This window comes from Topomyia yanbarensis, chromosome 2 (genome assembly GCF_030247195.1).
Source record: "Topomyia yanbarensis strain Yona2022 chromosome 2, ASM3024719v1, whole genome shotgun sequence".
In the NCBI taxonomy this organism is placed as follows: domain Eukaryota; kingdom Metazoa; phylum Arthropoda; class Insecta; order Diptera; family Culicidae; genus Topomyia; species Topomyia yanbarensis.
In genome coordinates, this window is record NC_080671.1 from 389,147,591 (window position 1) to 389,166,714 (window position 19,124).

The window sequence follows — 19,124 nt, forward strand, 5'->3', positions numbered from 1 at the left end:
TACAAGTGATTATCTCAGTTCTGCTCCTTTAGACTTTTAAAACCCAACGAACGGTCGAGAGCGCTAGTTGAGCTGATGCACCGAGTGGCTTCTTCGAAATGAAAATGTATGGAAACGCATGGTACTTGTTTGGATAAACTCGACTGGAATTTGGTACAAGAGCGATGATGACAATTTATCGGACCTGTCCGAATTGGTGCTATGTTGATCAAATACTAACCTTTCTGTGGGTAATTTTTTTGTGAATTGAAACCTGGTCACAACGTGACCCTTTACTGTACTGTACTGTAGAGCTTTACAGTCGCATAGACAAATAGATTCATATGACCCTGTATTTCGCATACTTTTAATGCATCACAAATTTATCCTGAAATTCTCTTCCATTGAATTTGATACACGTGTACGGTTTATTGTTAAAGCACCTTTGAAAAGAAAAAATAATCATGTGGATGCTAGGAATTTTGAACGAAACAAAAAGAGCAAACTATTCTTCCATTCGTGTAAGAGCGTCGTTTTTTGACCTTTTACCAGATCCGTGCCTTCATAAAAGAATGTAATGACTAACGAAAGGGAACGTGATTTCGAAATGTACATCGGGTGAGACAACCATTTTTATCACCCAGTCCCAGTTGAACTGTTGCGCTTTTGCTTATTTGAGAACAAACTTCTACTAAACAGAAAAACAACAAATGAAAAAAAAAACTGATTCGTGAGCTGAGCGCAAAAGCTTAGTGTTAGCCAAAGGCCTTAGCAGGGATATTGTCATGCAAACGCCGTCTCGGCAATAAATCGGTAGGGGTACGTGATGAAGAAAATCCTTGCCACCATGGTGCCGTCACGGCCGGCGGTGCAGTGCTGGTTGTGGTGAAAAGGAGGCGACGGAGCTCAGCTGTTAGTTCTACTCTGCATAATTAGGGAATGAGAGGCACACGAGCTTCTCGAGAAAAAAAAGCCTGACAAAAAGGGATGGGTTTTATATTCTATGGAATGTGCATTACCGTCACCTTGAATCATGAAATTTATATAATTTTCGTAACGTTGGCTGGAGCTGGGTAATTATGCATGTTCGTATCCGCAGTGCGAGTGTCAAGTTGAATGATTCATTTTGTATCTGCATTATTAAATGGCCCATGCTCCTGCAATTTGGGACTGGTACATATTTTTAGTGTACATACATCCAGCTACCAAAAAAAAAATCTTCTACGCGCTTCTGCTTCACTATGCCCAGAGATACGCTGGTATGTAGTTACATTTTTTAAGACGTTTTCCGTCATAAATCTTTCCAACCTGAAAACTCGCGCAATGGGAAACTTTCTTCCCGCACTTTACGGTTATTGTACTGGATGGAATCTTAGCAATCCGGGTCGATGCAGCGAAGGCTGTTTCGTCTCAGAAACTCGTAAAGCACCTGCAAATTCCACAACTTATTTTTCTGCCAAGAAAGGGGTACACAATATTGTTGTATAAGCAGAATGTTAAATTGGGCCGGAATTCCATGGTAAAGTTTCTTCTCGACATGAAGAGTTTTGTTTTCAACGAATTTGTATACTAGCAGCCTTTCTTCAAAAAATTTTGATGAATTTGTAAGATAACGAAAAATGTTTGTAGCTGCACTGGGCGGAGTTTAGATATGGATATAGGTGTATAGAAAAAGAATTCCACGCGATCTTTATTTAAAAGGTCATTTCTTCATTTCGTCAAGCAGATGCAGGTCGAAGGAATAGATATTACAATGTACGAAGAAGCATTAGAGTCGAACCATATCCAGAGCAATTTGAATGCTAAACAATGTGCAATTAATTGAAGCTGTAATTGCGCTGGTTCACGCTTTTTGAAAATAATTGCAATTGTGATTTTGTTAGTTGGGGGCTTTAACCAGATGGTCATTCGCCTATCTTCTTGAAAATACGACTAGCTCAGTTTTCTCCGTAGAGAATTCGATACCCAACTGGAGGGCCTAAGTAGAAAATTGTCCAAAGTATCTTGCAATGGTCCATTGGTACAGGTCGACAGGTTTGGGTCAGAAAACAGAAACCGTTATTGAAAGTTGCCTTAGCCTGCAGGATTTGACAAGACAATCAGGGCCGTAGAGAGCCGCGTCGGGCCCCAAGGCTTGTATTACTGTCGGGCCCTTTTAAACCTAAGCTCTCTAGCTTAGTATGAGTTAGTACCTCTACAACCATGAGAAACTCGTGAGTCCGTGGATTCTATTAGTCTCCGGTTGACTCATATTGTCACATCCACAGATAGCGTGCCAGACAGGTGAATTTTGACAGCTTCTTATTCCATGGTAGCCAAATCGGGTAAAATTGCCATAGCTACGGGTTTTTGCATTTGCGAGGAATCGGTATCGTCTAGCTCAAAATGAATCGTCTTTTCATAATTTTCCTGATGATGGAAGAATTAGGGAAGTGGTAAGGTTAGGGGTAAAGAATATACCCAAGAGATCACGAAGCATTATTTAATAGCTTTAGATATGTACTATATTCGCATACAAAACACATTCTTTATGGCTTCATAGTTCTATAGAGATCATCAAAGCACACTTAGTATCGAAAATGACGAAAGAATGTGCCAGAATAGAGCAAGTTCAGAAGCACCTTAATGGCTGTCAGCAATGTTAACACAGAGTTGTGTTTTTTTTAAATAGCTTCCCTTCCTTATCGACACAGCAAAAGAAAAAAATAACCATTCGATAACGTACCCACCCTTCCTCTCTTCTTTTGTTTGACATGCCGACTGTTTAAATAGACGATTTGGTGTCTATAGAAATGGAATTCGATCCGCAGCCGAAAACCTCGTCTCAATTTGGTATACGCGTTTGATCACCCAAATAACCATAGGCACTAATTTAAAACTGTAGTTAGATTGACTATAAGTTAGCATTCCTATTGCTAACTAGCCGTATACAAGTATTTTAAATGCTTCAACGTACCTAAAATTTGACACATTAAATCTAGCACTATATCGATATACAGAACATAGACATCGTGCTTAAATGTTTTTGAAGTTAAATGGTATGACGTTTTTATAGAAAACTCTAAATGCAAATATAGAATCTTCTTATAGTGCTTTGAGACACCGAACAATAAAAAATATACCAATGCGTTCCAATAATCTCCTAAACTCGTATGCCTTCCTGTAATAAATGATGATGCAATAAACGTTAAATCAAAAAGCAAATTCGGCACGATTCTTCGGAAAAACCCTATTGCAAATATAATCCACGTTTGCGTAATTTCAACTAAACGTTTAGGTAGAGTTTGGATTAAACCGAATATACAAGCAAATCTTCTCACAGAACAGTGATTAAACGCGTATACTAGAGATGGTCGGGATTCAATTTTTTCGAACCCGAACCCGACCCAAACCCGAGAGTTTAAAAATTTAAAAACCCGAACCCAGCCCGAGCCAGACATTTTAAAATTTGAAAAACCCGAACCCGGAAATATATAATTTGAGAAACCCGATCTGAATTGGACTTGTTGATATGGAGAATCAACCGGAGAATTTTAATTTTAATTTTATGCATTTTATCATCTAAGAATTATAGAATCACTCGAATCTGAAGTAGCACCATATTCGTCCAGTTATATCTGCCTGTGGCAAAACGAATGACTGGCGAGAGGGATTCGCATGTATATTTACTATTGTTGAAGGCCGAATTTGAAATGTTCTGAGAAACTTATAAATCTTGGATGTTGAACCGGAAATCGGCGGTTAAAGGCTAGTTTACAGTTCGGAAAACGTGTAACGGGATTTGGGTTCCTGCGTGTTTTAAATGGTGCTCGAGATTTCAAAGCCCGTAACTGGAAATGAGTCTACACAAAAATGACAGTGTAATCACAACCGCGGGAAACATCACGGGATTTTAAAACTCTTCTCACAGAAATCCGGCCGGGAACAATTCGACACAAATTGATTCCGATGGGGAAAATTGTATTTTTATTTGGTTTAAAATTCAGTGCTATTTTGATACTGTTGGTGTTTTTTAGAAGCAACTTATTTTTTACAGTTTGGGGAGATCTCGGCGGAAGATTTTCCCTGATCAAATCCCGCCCCAAATGCCGTGAAAAATCCCGTGACCCATTTCTTGAACTGTAAACTAGCCTTAACGCATGGGAAAACAAAAGGCGTAATGATGACAGATTCAAACAACATTGCCCGTCGTACTTAAGGGGTTAGTTACCTTTATGTGCGAAAAATGTCAAGAAAGTTTAAATTTACGTAAAGACATGATTTCATTATATCAAACCTATACAGTGAAGATCGGATTTTATCAGCCCCCGATTTTATCTACCCTCGGTTTTATCAGCTTTTCGATCCGATTTTATCCGCTTCGTGAAAAAATTGATAATTGGTAGTTTGATGGGCTCTAGCAGACGAACCAACTTGAATTCGAGTAAATCCTTTCTTGAGCATATTTTTCTTATCTTAGGAATCCGAGATATACAAAAACAAAAATTTTATTTTTTTATGAATTTTGCATTGTTAGACCCCCTTAAGAAAAATTTAAACATAATAATCAGAAAGGGGTTATGAGGCTATATCTAGGGACTAAAGAAGAATACTTTATGAGCTTCGGTTTTTTTAAAAAGAATGAAAAATATATGTCCCGATTTTATCGGGACATATATTTTTCATTCTTTCTCAACTCGAACGGTCAGTGAGTGAGATTCATGTGGAGCACTCGGATATTGTATCAGCAGCATCCAAGCTTAAAGCATCGTCATCTCCTGGGCCAGATGGTGTCCCTGCTGTGTTTTTGAAAAAGTGTATATCTGGTTTGGTGGAACCTCTCTGTCAACTATTCAAAATGTCACTGACAACCGCGATTTTTCCTCAATTGCGGAAAGCAGCTTTCATCTTTCCTGTCCACAAAAAAGGTGATAAGAGAAACATTGACAATTATCGAGGAATTTCTGCGCTCTGTGCCATTTCCAAGCTCTTTGAGTTAGTCGTGGTGGAGTCAGTGTTTTTTCACTGAAAGGAATATATTTCTAAAGACCAACACGGATTCATGCCGAATCGATCTACGTCGACGAATCTACTATCTCTAACCTCTTTTGTGTCCGAAGGGTTTGATGCGAATCAACAAACTGATGTTATATATACTGACTTATCTGCAGCTTTCGACAAAATCAATCACGATATCGCAGTCGCTAAATTGGAAAAACTTGGCTTCAGTGGATCACTCCTGCGATGGTTTCAATCCTATCTCGTTGGCCGTCAACTCAGTGTGAACATAGGTGATGCATACTTCAAACTTTTCTCCGCAACGACTGGTATTCCGCAAGGAAGTCATCTCGGTCCATTAATATTCACTCTCTATTTCAACGATGTAAACTATCAGCTGAAAGGACCACGGTTGTCGTATGCAGATGATCTAAAAATTTTCAACAGAATTAGGAGCCGATCGGACGCACAATATTTGCAGCAGCAATTCGACACTTTCAGCAGATGGTGTGAAAACAACCGAATGATTCTGAATCCGGCGAAATGCTATGTGATATCGTTCACCAGAAAAAAAGATCCCATTGAGTTTGAATATAACTTGTCTGGAGTTCTTGTTTCCCGGGTGAGCTGCGTTAAGGATCTTGGAGTGCTGTTAGATTCGAAACTTACATTTAAGAATCACATTTCGTATGTTGTTGGTAAAGCATCGCGAAGCCTGGGCTTCATTTTCCGTACGGCTAAATCCTTTACAGACATTTACTGTCTCAAAAGCCTATACTGCTCTTTAGTGCGCTCTACGCTGGAGTATTGTTCGGCGGTCTGGAACCCGAATTACATGAACAGCAGCGATCGAATTGAAGGCGTTCAACGAACATTTATACGGTATGCTCTTCGACGCCTGCCTTGGCGCGATCCTGTTCGTCTACCAAGCTACGAGAGTCGGTGTCAACTCATCCAGCTCGATACTCTCCAGCGTCGTAGAGAAACTGCAAGAGCCTTATTCATCTCTGATCTTCTGTCAGGACGCATCGATTCTCCAGATTTACTAGAGCGAGTTAACATCCAAGCAAGGTCCAGAACGTTACGCGGAAACGTTCTTCTGAGAGTGCCGTTTCGACGAACTATTCAAACAGCTAATGCCGCTATCACGGGACTACAACGCCTCTTCAATCGTGTGTCGCACTTGTTCGACTTTCATTTGTCTCGAATATCATTGAGAAATCGATTCCTGCAGTTTTTTAGATGTAATTAGTTTAAGTTTCCATCATTGGGGCCGAGTACGGCCTGTTGATGTGCGTGATAAATAAATAAATAAATATCCGTCTTTTATCAGCCTAAAATTCACCAAAACGGGTTTTCGCTGTAGTATTTTGGTAGTACATTTTTCAGCGAAATAAAAATGCATGGGACGATCCATAAATGAAGTAGCATTTTTTGAGTGATTTTTAACACCACCCTCCCCCATCGTAGCATTTCGTCACAAACCTCTAAATACCCCCTGGTAATTACGTAGCTTGACGGTAATTGTCCCTCCCCCCTTGTCTCGCTAAAATAAAAAAAATAAAAAAACGATGTTAGTCATTCCCCTTTAAAAAAGCTACGTAGCATGACGTGACTCCCTACCACCCTGTCGTCAAACATCATCACAAAATGCAAAACTCCCCCTTCCCCATATAATGCTACGTCATTTACGAAGGATCCCTAAGTTTATGAAAATATATTGATAATTGGTGAAGTGAGGGCTTTTTCCCCGAACACTTTTTAATTTAAGAGGTTTACAGTGATCACGATTGAAGAACAATAGATCAACTAAAATCTAAAAACTAAAAAAAAATCGGTTTGGTAATTGGTAGTACCGTAAACCGGGTGACTTTGATCGTCGGGGTGACTTTGATCACACGAAACTTTTTTCGTAGATTACATATTTAGCTAGAATAGTCTACCTAATCATTCAAATTTGTAATAAGTTTTACTCTAAACTTATAAAGTAGTGATTTGTTATAATTTTAGAGTACATTATTCGATTTTTGAGTACAAAATATGCAAAAATCTAAACTTTTACTTTATCTTATTTAGACGAAGCTTCGTAAAGTGTCTATTTTTTATACAACAAATAAATCTTAGATTTTAGCAGGAATAGTAAATTCCAATGCAGTTTGTAATTTTCTTTGGTATCGGATGTGCCAAATCGATTTCTGAGAGCATGCTTAATTTAAAAAAAATTGTTTTGTGAAACTAGTTAGCAATTATTTCAAATTATTTTAAGCTTAAATTCGCAATATTTTTTTATATGCAATATACCCAAAATATTAAAATGGATGAAAATCTTTGTTAATTTATAAACCGTTGAAAAAAATGTGCTACGTCGAAAAATATGTAATGATTACTTCGAAAAGTGAACAATGCCACCCCAGTTTACGGTATATGAGTATTCCTCGTATCTCAACGATTAGTTGAATAAATAATCATTTTTTCCTGTATTCGAGAACGTTTTTCCTATAGAATCACTGTTTTTAACTCTAATTGTATTAAACAATACTCACCCACAAAACAAAACTTTATGCATAAAAAACAATCGTAAGGTACGAGAAAAAATAATTACGATCAATTAAAAAAAAAAGAAAATCGGTTGTGTGGTTTTTCGACAATCGTGATCACGCAAAAACGACATTTCGAGATAATCGAGTTTAAAATTTCAAGTTTCCACTGTCCTTCATATGCGAAGCACGCTTGGAATCGCTGTAACTTTCGATCCAGGGTTGGTAATCGATAATTAATCGTCATCGTCGATAACGTTAACCACCCGTCAACGTCATCGGAAACTCCGTTAACGATAATCTATCGTCGGATTCATCGTCGTCGTCAATAATTCATCGGTGGTTATCGCGATACATTTTGCGTTACTTTCCCGTTTATTGGATTTGCAGTTGATGCAGTTGAAAGTTAACCTTCAATTGTATAGGAATAAATAACTATTGAAGGACATGTTGTTGGCAGTTGAAAATCAATAGTTTTGGACATTTTCAATTCACAGGAGAATCCACCAGTGCACAGTGTTTCCAAAGTGGCAAAAAGGTGAAAGAAATTCTTTGCACCACGAAAAACATTTTTTAGCTATAATGTCTTCAGCAAAGTTTATTTATATTTCTTTTGCATTTAAAAAGTATTAGTTGGGTGATTAATCCCTCCAAAGCTGAGTAGCAAATTTTTGTTTGATCATTCATGAAAATAAAAAAAATTGGCAAAGTTGTTGAGAATATCTTAAGTATTAACTTCGCTGAAGAGACTATGTGTCTATCTGTCGATTTAATTATCGGTTTGTGAAGATTTCTTTGATATATCCCAGCTTTTTTCAAAATACTTTTCCTGGTAATTTTGTAGAATTTCAAAATGTTCCAAGATTTCGTTCAGCATAAGAAAATACAGAATTTTTGTAATGTAAGTTTATTTGTATCTCTTACAACTTAGAAGTTATCAAATGTTTTAGTGTCCAAAAAGCAATGTTTTGGTATGGAAGCTGCAAATTTCCGCAGGTATAGCTTCACCAAGACGAACCTGTAAAACAAACACTACTAAAACCGTTTGGTGGGCTCCAGCCTACGTTCAAGTCAAATTCGAGTAAACTCCTTCTTTAGCATATTTTTCTTATCTTAGAGATGCAAAATATACAAAAATAATAATACTGTACTGTAAGACCTCTTAAGGGAAATTTTTACTAAATAATCAGAACGGGTTATGAGGCTTTGTCGAGAGACTAAAGAAGAATATTTTAACCGCTGCGGTTTATTAAACTGCCGTTATAAGCATCTTTGTCCCATGTTCTATGGGATTCCCTATATATATGGGACAATTATGTGTAGAACGGCAGTAAAAAGAAAGAAAAAAATATATTAGTCCAGGTGTTTGCTTTTCGACTTCGTCTCTTCAGAACCAGAAAATTTTTTGTCAATGTCATCGTTTTATCAGCCTAAAATTCACCAAGGGGCTGATAAAAACGGATCTTCATTGTATTCCAAAATCGTCTAAAACTCTATTATGAGGCCTGGGACTCTTCTGTGCATCAACTTACTCGAAAAGTTGAAAAAAAAAATCCATTTTGGCACATCGTCGGACCCTTCTTCGTATTGAAAATGCCCAAAATTATTGATTTTCAACTGCCAGCAACTTCTCCTTCAATATAATACACTTTCCCGAAAAGTTGAAAAAAATTCATTTTGACGCATCGTCGGACCCTACTGTGCATAGAAAATGTTCAAAACTATTGATTTTCAACTGCCAACAACATGTCCTTCAATAGGTATTTAACCTCACCAACATCAACTCCAATAAACGGGAAAGTAACGCAAAATGTATCGCGATAATCGATGAATACGACGATACAATTATCGACGATGACGATGAAGGCGACGATACATTATCGTTAACGGAGTTTCCGATGACGATACATTATCGTTAACGAGTAACGCCGATAAATTATCGTGAAAAATGTATCGTATTAACAACCCTGTTTCGATCTATTGATCGGATCTCTATAAAAATTTAGGAAAGTATTCTCAAGGATATTATTCATGTATTCGTGAACTGGTTCATAATTCCTATATTCGTGTAATAGTTCGCAAAATTATGAAATATTATTCATGTATTCGTGAACCGGTTGATGATACCTAGCATAATGGTCACGGCTTATCATTCGTGCTCGTTAAATTAGTTCACAAAACCATGAAATATTTTTCATGGATTCGTGAACGTGGTTCCTAGTACATGATTTACGATATATTTTGCGTGCCTGTGATATTTAGAAAATATCTATAATCATTTTCAATTTCAAGTAACATGCTAATAAAATTTTTTACTTATTTTAACAAAATTTAGAGTATTTATTATTCGTGGAATTGTTTTTAATCCATGCACTTTTTTCATGAAATGTCGAGCTGCTAGCGGCAAGTCATTGGTACGAGCAGTAGATATATGGCAAGAAAACAGTTAGGACCTCAAACATCGTTATTCATTTGATAAGGTTCAGTGTGATGTCTGGATGGAAAACAAAAACTGTGCTGAGCACCAAGAATCGTTTTCGTTATATGATGATCGTTCACAGAACAAGATACCGCGAACCAGTCACACTTTTCTGATCCAGTTCATATTGTCACGAGTAAAATAACACTAGTATACAAAATAAAAATAAAAATCTGAGCTTCAACAAATGACTTTTATTTTCGATGTGAAATTGTGTGCTGAATCCGAAAACGAAGTCCAAAAAAAGTAGAACAGTTTTGGACTTAAAGCGAAAAGATGATTTCATCTTCAAAGAAAAAAGCACGTTTAGTCAAATTCATATATTTTCGGTTACAGCGCATCAATATGAAATATAGTTAAGTTAAATTAAAGGCCAATGTATGTACTTTCAGTCGTCTGTATATTCTGTTTTGATACGAGTAACGGTTCTGACCTTATTTACGAGTTTGTATATTTTTTTTTAATTTTTTCTCATTTTTTAAAGAAAATTGAGCGTTTGGTCAAGATTTTGGGAAAAAATAAAGCAATTCCAAAAAAATATATTTTTAGTGAAACTTGTAGCCTTGTAATAATCAATAAGAATAAGTTGTGGTTATTTTAAATTAGGCCATTACAAATCTTTTTTAAAAATTATGTCACCCCCCCACCCTTCAAAATTTTCTGGAAAAAATCAGGGGGCAAATAATTTTTTTAATAACCTCAATTAAAAAAAATGTCACTTTTTATAAAAAAGCAATAGCTTTCATAGAGTTTTGCTTTTCGTCATTGAAAACTATTCTAGTAGTTTTGGAAATTGCCATCCCATGATTTTTTTTTATTTTGACCAAGAATGGTCAATATGGTAGATAGGACGTCCGAATAAAATAGTCGATCCAAACGAAACGTTTACTGTTCGCGGAAGGAATGAGCCGCTCGTGAATTCTCAAACAAACATCTCATGGCAAGGCTAACAGACCGACTTCTGAATCGATCCCATTTTAAACGCAACAGTCGATAGAGATCGGTAGTTGCACTCTAAAATAATTTCTATAAGTAAACAATCTGAATTCACATAAGACTTCTGGCGATTTATTTGTGCTTTAATATTCAATATGCATGAGATTTACCGAAAGGCTTTTGAAATTTAAAGATTTAATATGGGATCGCAGTGTTCATACCGTATTTAAGCACCCATATGTGCGATTCGTATGAACTTCACCACATCAAAGTCTGCTACTAAGCCTTCCATTTGAGACTAAGCTTGTGAAAATCGCATTAGCCGTTTTCCAAGGAACCGAAGAGACTTTAATTCTGAAATATTCCAAGAACTAGGAACTTGCAAAATTGTCGAGAAGGACGCTGGAATCAAAAGGACTTTGTCTGACCATCAGCGATCAAGAAGGCTCTAGCAAAGCTAATAGTAGATCTTACAAACAAAGGTACCATCAGCACTTACCGCAGGGAGAGCCGGGAATCCATTATCCATGTTAATGTTTGTAGCCTTGGAGTGACAGGAAAGATGAAAAGTGTGCGAGGATATACCCACAGCGGCCATCAAGCGATCTGGTACAGCATTGGTAACCGGACACGGTTTGAATAACGAGTGAAAGTGGAAAACAGTGATCTTTCACAAGGACGTGGATCTTCAACCTAAATGCGAACGAGTTAATGGTAGTACTAACAAGGGCGTGTAATGCGACCATACCGAGAAATGGAAGACCGAGAAACGGTCGTCGGCTCTAATACGACGATTACCGATTTATATATAAGTTATTCCGACCTTGGAGAAGAAGGTAGAGTGCTCGTAGTGATACCGAAAGAGGGAAACGAGCTGCACGAGCCCCTTTTAAAAAAGCAGTCGAGCTGAACAAGAAAGCTTGAATTGCTGAGCTTTGTCACAATTTTTTATTTATTAACAGATTAAGGCCGAAGTGGCCTGTGCCGTATACAAAAGATTCCTCCATTCCACTCGGTCCATGGCCGCGCGTCGCCAGCTACGCAGTCTGCGAAGGGTCCGCAAATCGTCTTCCACCTGGTCGATCCATCGTGCTCGCTGCGCGCCACGTCTTCTTGTACCGGTCGGATTGCAATTGAGAACCGTTTTCACCGGGCTATTGTCCGACATTCTGGCTACGTGCCGGGCCCACCGTAGTCGTCCGATTTTCGCGGTATGACAGATGGGCGGCTTCCCCAACAGCTGATGCAACTCATGGTTCATTCGCCGTCTCCATGTGCCGTCTTCCATCTGCACTCCACCGTAGATGGTACGCAGCACTTTCCGTTCGAAGACACCAAGTTTTGGTGGTTTAAAACGCGAAAAACGTGATCGTTTTGAATTACTTCGAAATGGTTAGTTATAGCGATTTACTACCTTCGGAAGAATTTATGATATTGAGACGCCCCATCTTTTCAAGTCAAAAGTTTGATGATTAATCCTCCTAAAAGTGAGATTCAAAATTTTTTCGTCGTGTAATTAGAGATAGCGAGTTGATGTATTTTGCAAAGTTGTAGTAAATTTTTCAACAAGAAACTTCACTGAAGGTGGTTATAGTCTATCTTTAATATTTTTTTAAATATTGAGCATTATTGGAGAAAATACCGAAAAAATATTTTTTTTCATTATAACATCTTTCCAAGATTTTTTTGAAGCTCAAAATGTTCTACAAAACTGTCACAATTAATGAAATACAAAATTTCGGTGAGGAAAACAACTTAATATGTTGAGTAGTTTCTGAGATATTCATGATTTTTGTTCGAAAAGGGCCTACTTTACACTCAAATCAGGCACGTAGCCAGAGGGGGGGCTAAAGCCCCCCCCCCGAAACTTTTCAAAAATAAATTTAAGAAGCAACATGTTTTTCGGTAACTCGTAAAAAAATTGTATCTTGTTTGGTTTCAACAAATTAATGGGAGAATGGTGAGGAAGATTGCTAGTTCGAGCCACCGAAGACATCGGTCACGATATCTACTCAGTATGCCGAGTCTGATAACACACTTCCTTTCATATTGTGTGACTCGTCGGAAGAACAAAAGAAACTGTTACTTTAATTCTTGCTGGGGTGATCCGTCGGATGATTGAATCGTAGAAGCAAGAAGTGGTGCTCCAGCCAAACGTGGAGGCTATTGACTTCTGGAATTTTTGCATAACCGAACTTCATGATGGGAAATATTTGCTGAAGGTGAAAATAGAGGTTATGCTTACGAACATCGCCTTTAACGAGTTCTACCTTGTCAGGCATTCAGTACTTATGTTACTCAACAAATTAGCCTAGGCGAAACCAGTCATTTTGCAACTTGTAATACGTGGTTGATTCTCATGTATATGGATGATGAGAAAATCAATGTTCGTCTACAAGATCTGATACCTCTTACTTGAACCGCGGGCGAACGACCAGGAGGTTAAAGCCCCAATAAACAAACTTAACTTCTTTGAACCGTGGCCATTAAAAGATTCCTGTCACATTTGGAAAAAATGTAATTTATTATAAACGACACATCTAGGAATTAGACGGGTAGGGTCAGCTAGGATTTCGTCACGCACAAAACGCAATGCGATAATATCATCATACACGTTACATCTTTGCACATCCATAGTCTCCAATACGATTACCTGAAAAACAAACAATTGCCAAATTTGTGGCTGCTGTTCATATAATATTGACGGCAAAAACTGCGTCTAGTATCTCAAAATTAACAGTCAGCATCATCATTGAGGAAGTCGACACTGGTGGCCCGTAAGGGGACAAAACAAAAATGAAATCAGATATTCGCGAACTGCCATGTCCATGGCAGTTACCACGATAATAATACGGAAGTGTACAAGATAGATATGAACGACCACCAAGACGCGGTTGGTTATGAAAAATATTTCTCAATCAGTAAATAGGTCAATCGCACGAGATCTGTTGGACAACCATTAGCTTTTTATCATTTTCATTGTTTACATCGTGGAAATATATTAAAGACTCAAGGCTTCATTTAGCTAATGCATTGAACCGACTCAAGTAAACGAATTGTATAATAAAAAATTAGAAGTTTCATAGAAAACTGAGTACAAAAACTGTCCCAAAATTAACATTTATCGCTAGTAATGGTATCTAACAAAACTCATTTTATGCTAGAGATTGGCCTGAATAAAAAAAGTTAGTTAAATCATACGCAAATTGAATTTCTGTAATAGATTAGAGCAATGTGCGCTTAATATAAACGTCAAGCATCTTCCAAACTGTTTTCTTACTTTCTTTAGCTAAAAATAATTGACACGTATTTTTTGGTTTGGCTAAACATTATATTTTTTTCAAGTTATTCGCTTTTGAACTTTTGAAGTCTATAAAATTGAACATTTTTCAATCACTGATAACTCGGAAACGACTCGATATATGGAAAAAAATATTAAATAAAAAAGTTGCGTTTTCAAATAAGCTTACCAAAAAAAATCACATTTTTTTTGTTATATAACTTATGAAATTTGCAATTACTTGAAACAAATTGAATTTTTTAAGGCTGGACCAAATTTTTTATTTATTATTTTCTTTAAGTATTAAAATCGTGTTAAAAAGATTGTGTAAAAATTTGGCAGTGGAATTCTTTGCGAGATATTACAATTATAAACATAAAACATGGCAATTTTACACTAAACGCCCAGCGAAAGGCCTGTTATAACTGAAATGTCTCGTAACACTTCGAGTTCCATTCTGAATTTTTCACATAATCTTCTTAATATAGTTATGTAATCAAAATAAATTTGATTTCGGGGGACTTTAGAAAATATTTGCTTTTAACATGAGAATACCCCCAAAAAAGTCTTAAATTTGCAGAATGCGAGTCATTCCACGATATACAACTATAATTTTAGTTCCCTTCAATTTTTTTGCACTCTTTAGCTGAAAATTATAGACACGATTTTTTTACTTTGGCTGAATTTGACTTTTTTTCAAGTTATGAGTTTTTGAACTTTATAAAGTACTAGCTAATACCAATCGCACGTTGATGCGACTTTCAACGAAATAGGAGGAAACCATAATTTGTTCCGAAGCGCCTTCTTGTAGGCAGATAATCCCCACCAATAGCACACAAACACGCTCCATAACAAATTCCTACCATGCATAAATTTTTACGGCATTTGGTTAAGCCGTTTGGGAGTCCATAAATCACATACATACAAATATCGACTTTTAATAATATAGTGATTTTTTAAAGTTTTATAAATTTAATAGAATTGGACATTTGTCATTCCCTCATAACTGAGAAACTATTAGATTTCTGGAAAAAAGCATTAAATAATAAAAGCTGCGTTTTCGGAAGATCTCGGCGGATTTTTTTTTGTAATATTTGTTTTTGTTAAATAATTTATGTATTATGCAAATATTAGTAACAAATTTTTTTCAGGGTGGAGCCAAAAAAATCTTTTTAGCTTTTTCAAATAATTTATAATTATATCGAGAAGATTGTGTACAAATTTCAGAAAGAAATTCGAAGTATTTTACGAGATATTTCAATTACAATAGGCCTATCACTAGGCGTTTGGTGTAAAATTGCCTTGTTTTAAGTTTATAATTGTAATATCTCGCAAAGTATTTTGATATCCACTCCCAAATTTTTGCACAATTATTTTAACATGATTTTTAATATTTAAAGAAAATAATAAGTAAAGAATTGGTCCAACTTTAAAAAATACAATTTGTTTCAAACAATTGCAAATTTCATAAGTTATATAACAAAAAGAAATTGCTATTTTTTTCAGTAAGCTCACAACTTTTTTATTTAATATTTTTTTCCATATATCGAATCGTTTCCGAGTTATAAGTGATTGAAAAATGTTCAACGTTATAAACTTCAAAAGTTCAAAAACTAATAACTTGAAAAAAAATCATATTCAGCCAAAATAAAAAATACGTGTCAATTACTTTAACTAATGAATGCAAGAAAAAAAATTGGAAGGAATTCAAATTTTGATTGTAAATCAGACGTGGAATGACCCATATATTTTGATCCTATTGATCACCAAAGATCCTCCTTCCTAACTGGGGTATGCCAAAAAATTATGTTAGCATGATGCATTAGAACTGGTAATAGTTACAGGACGCCAGATCAAGAAAATAGAAGTTGAACCATCTGCAATTCGTTTGCTAAATCAGAAGATTTTGTGCAAATTTCGACATTCTCTTCGATCGAACATTTTATGGATATTTTTCTACTCATTTCGATTTAGCGTCATCTACACCTTTTAAACGTGTAGCTTAGAACACCTTGCGTTTTCCAGCACCGTCAAGGATTGTCATATTCGGTTAGCGCATAAATACTGAGAACTCTAGGATATCCATTGTTGCAACGAGAGTAAATTGTAACTTGTAAATAAAAATAAATAATAAAAATCAAATTAAACATCAATAATTCGTTGATGTACTATAGCCTTTCTTGTGACAAAGAACATGGATTGTCTTAGATTTGGCTTTGTTTTCATTAAGAACTTTTCAAAATTTCGTTTAGTTTCTAGTGACAATATGAAGTAATTAGAACTAAAAGCTTTATGCAGGGGCGGGTAAAGTGTAGTTGGTAAATTGATTACCTTTTACGCAGCTCATCACGGTTCGTTCATCAATCCCGCACATGTAGGGTTAGAAATTTTTCTTAAGAAATTTTCTAACCCAAAAAGAGGCGAATAACCATAAGGTTAAAACCTGTATAATCGAAATAAAAAAGCTTTATACAATAATTTTTTAAGCCCCTCCCGAAATAAACTCCTGGCTACGGGCCTGACTCAAATAACTCATGAATGGGCAAAAACGGGCAGACCACTCAGTATGCATTTGAAAGTAGAAGAAAGATGCTACAAGGTTCTGTATGAATCTCTTGTATCCGGTTGTATCCTTGGCTATGGTAGCAGAATTTGAAGAATATCATTTAGCACTCTAAAATATTTATACGACACATATTAGGTAAAGCTGATAAGATAAAGTGGTGGTACCTTCGGCAAAGTTTTGGGGAATGTTCTTCTTAGAAACATTGCCGAAGACACCGGTTTTCTATCTTTATTAGTTTCTTAGATACGGTGCATTATTTATGTAAAACCTACTAAAGCGATTCATTTGGTAATCGCGCATGCTTTGATGACTTGTTTAGCATTGTCACTGTATATTTTTACATCAAACTTATTAAGCCACAAAACTAGTTTGTTAGTTCAAATGATTTGTATTTGCAGTAAACGCAGTGGTGGCCAATAAACAAATTTTTATAAGGCTATTGCTTTTTCTTTCATATAACAATGCAAATTCAACCGCCAAGTCGTTCATAGCAAACGTAAACGGTTTGCTAATACTGATGATCCAAGCCCTGGTACTACATTTTATTGTGGAACTGCACCTTCTGTGTTGACAAACTTTGCAGCCGATTGCAGGACTATTGCACCGCCTACTTATACTTAAATTCGTTCCTGGTTAAGATTCGACTATATGGTTCATAAGACAGCGCATTACTCTACGTACCACCGAACAATGCACTGTATCTAAAAAACCAGTCAAGATAGAAGGTTGCTGTCTTCGACAATGTTTCTTATGAGAACATTTCCCAAAACTTTGCCGAAGATAGTTCCACGTTATCTTTTCAGTTCACCGAATATGTTTCGTATAAATATTTTGGAGTGCTAAATGATATTCTTTAAATCCTGCTACCAGAGCCATGCATACAGCCGGATACAAGTGATTCATACAGAACCTTGAAGCATCTTTCTTCTACTTTCAAATGCAGACTGAGTGGTCTGCCCGTTTTTGCCCGTTCATGAGTTATTTGAGTGCAAAGTAGGCCTTTTTTCGAACAAAAATCGTGAATATCTCAGAAACTACTCAACATATTAAGTTGCTTCCTTTACCGAAATTTTGTATTTCATTAATTGTGATAGTTTTGTAGAACATTTTGAGCTTCCAAAAAATCTTGGAAAGAAGTTATAATGAAAATAATAATTATTTTCTCCAATAATGCTCAATATCTAAAAAATTATTAAAGATAGACTATAACCACCTTCAGAGAAGTTTCTTTTAGAAAAATTTACTACAACTTTGCAGAATACATCAACTCTCTCTCTCTAATTATACGAGAAATAAATTTTGAATCTCACTTATAGGAGGATTAATCATCAAACTTTTGACTTGAAAAGATGGGGCATCTCATTGTCATAAATTCATCCGAAGGTAGTATATCGCTATAACAAACCATTTCGAAGTTATTCAAAACGATCACGTTTTTCGCGTTTTAAACCACTGTGCAGTGAGCCCAAGTACACGAACTCTTCAACCACCTCGATTTCGTCACCACCGATGCAAACTCGAAGCGGGCGGTTCTCATTCTTTTCTCGTGAACCTCTTCCTATCATGTACTTTGTCTTCGACGTGTTCATGGCAAGTCCGACGCGCTTGGCTTCTCTTTTCAGTCTGATGTAGGCTTCCTCCATCTTCTCAAAGTTTCGTGCAATAATATCAACGTCATCGGCGAAGCCAAGTAGCTGAACGGACTTTGTGAAGATCGTACCACTCGTGTCGATCCCTGCTCTTCTTATTACACCTTTCAGCGCGATGTTGAATAACAGACACGAGAGACCATCACCTTGCCGTAACCCTCTGCGTGATTCGAAGGGACTCGAGAGCGTCCCTGAGACACGTACTACGCACATCACCCGATCCATCGTCGCCTTCACTAATCGCGTCAGTTTGTCCGGGAATCCGTACTCGTGCATAATCTGCCATAGCTGATCTCGATCGATAGTGTCGTATGCGGCTTTGAAGTCGATGAACAAATGATGTGTGGGCACATTGTACTCGCGGCATTTCTGCAGTACTTGACGAAGAGCGAACACTTGGTCCGTGGTAGATTGTTCGCTCATGAAACCCGCCTGGTACTGCCCCACGAACTCTCTTGCAATTGGTGATAGTCGACGGCATAGTATTTGGGAGAGTACCTTGTAGGCGGCGTTCAGCAGGGTGATTGCTCGGTAATTACAGCAATCCAGCTTGTCGCCCTTTTTGTAGATAGGACACACGACACCTTCCATCCACTCCTCCGGCAAAATCTCCTCCTCCCAAATCTTGGTAATCGCCCAGTGCAGCGCTTTAGCCAGTGGCTCGCCACCGTGTTTTAGTAGCTCGCTTGGTATTTGGTCAACCCCAGCGGCTTTATTATTT

At 36.9% G+C, this 19,124-nt stretch overlaps 1 protein-coding gene across 1 annotated transcript in view; it reads left to right on the forward strand.

The window, feature by feature from the left end:
• LOC131684765 (uncharacterized) overlaps positions 1-19,124 on the forward strand; it is a 713,337-nt gene that overhangs the window by 358,599 nt on the left and 335,614 nt on the right. The gene's annotated exons all lie outside the window — the stretch shown is intronic.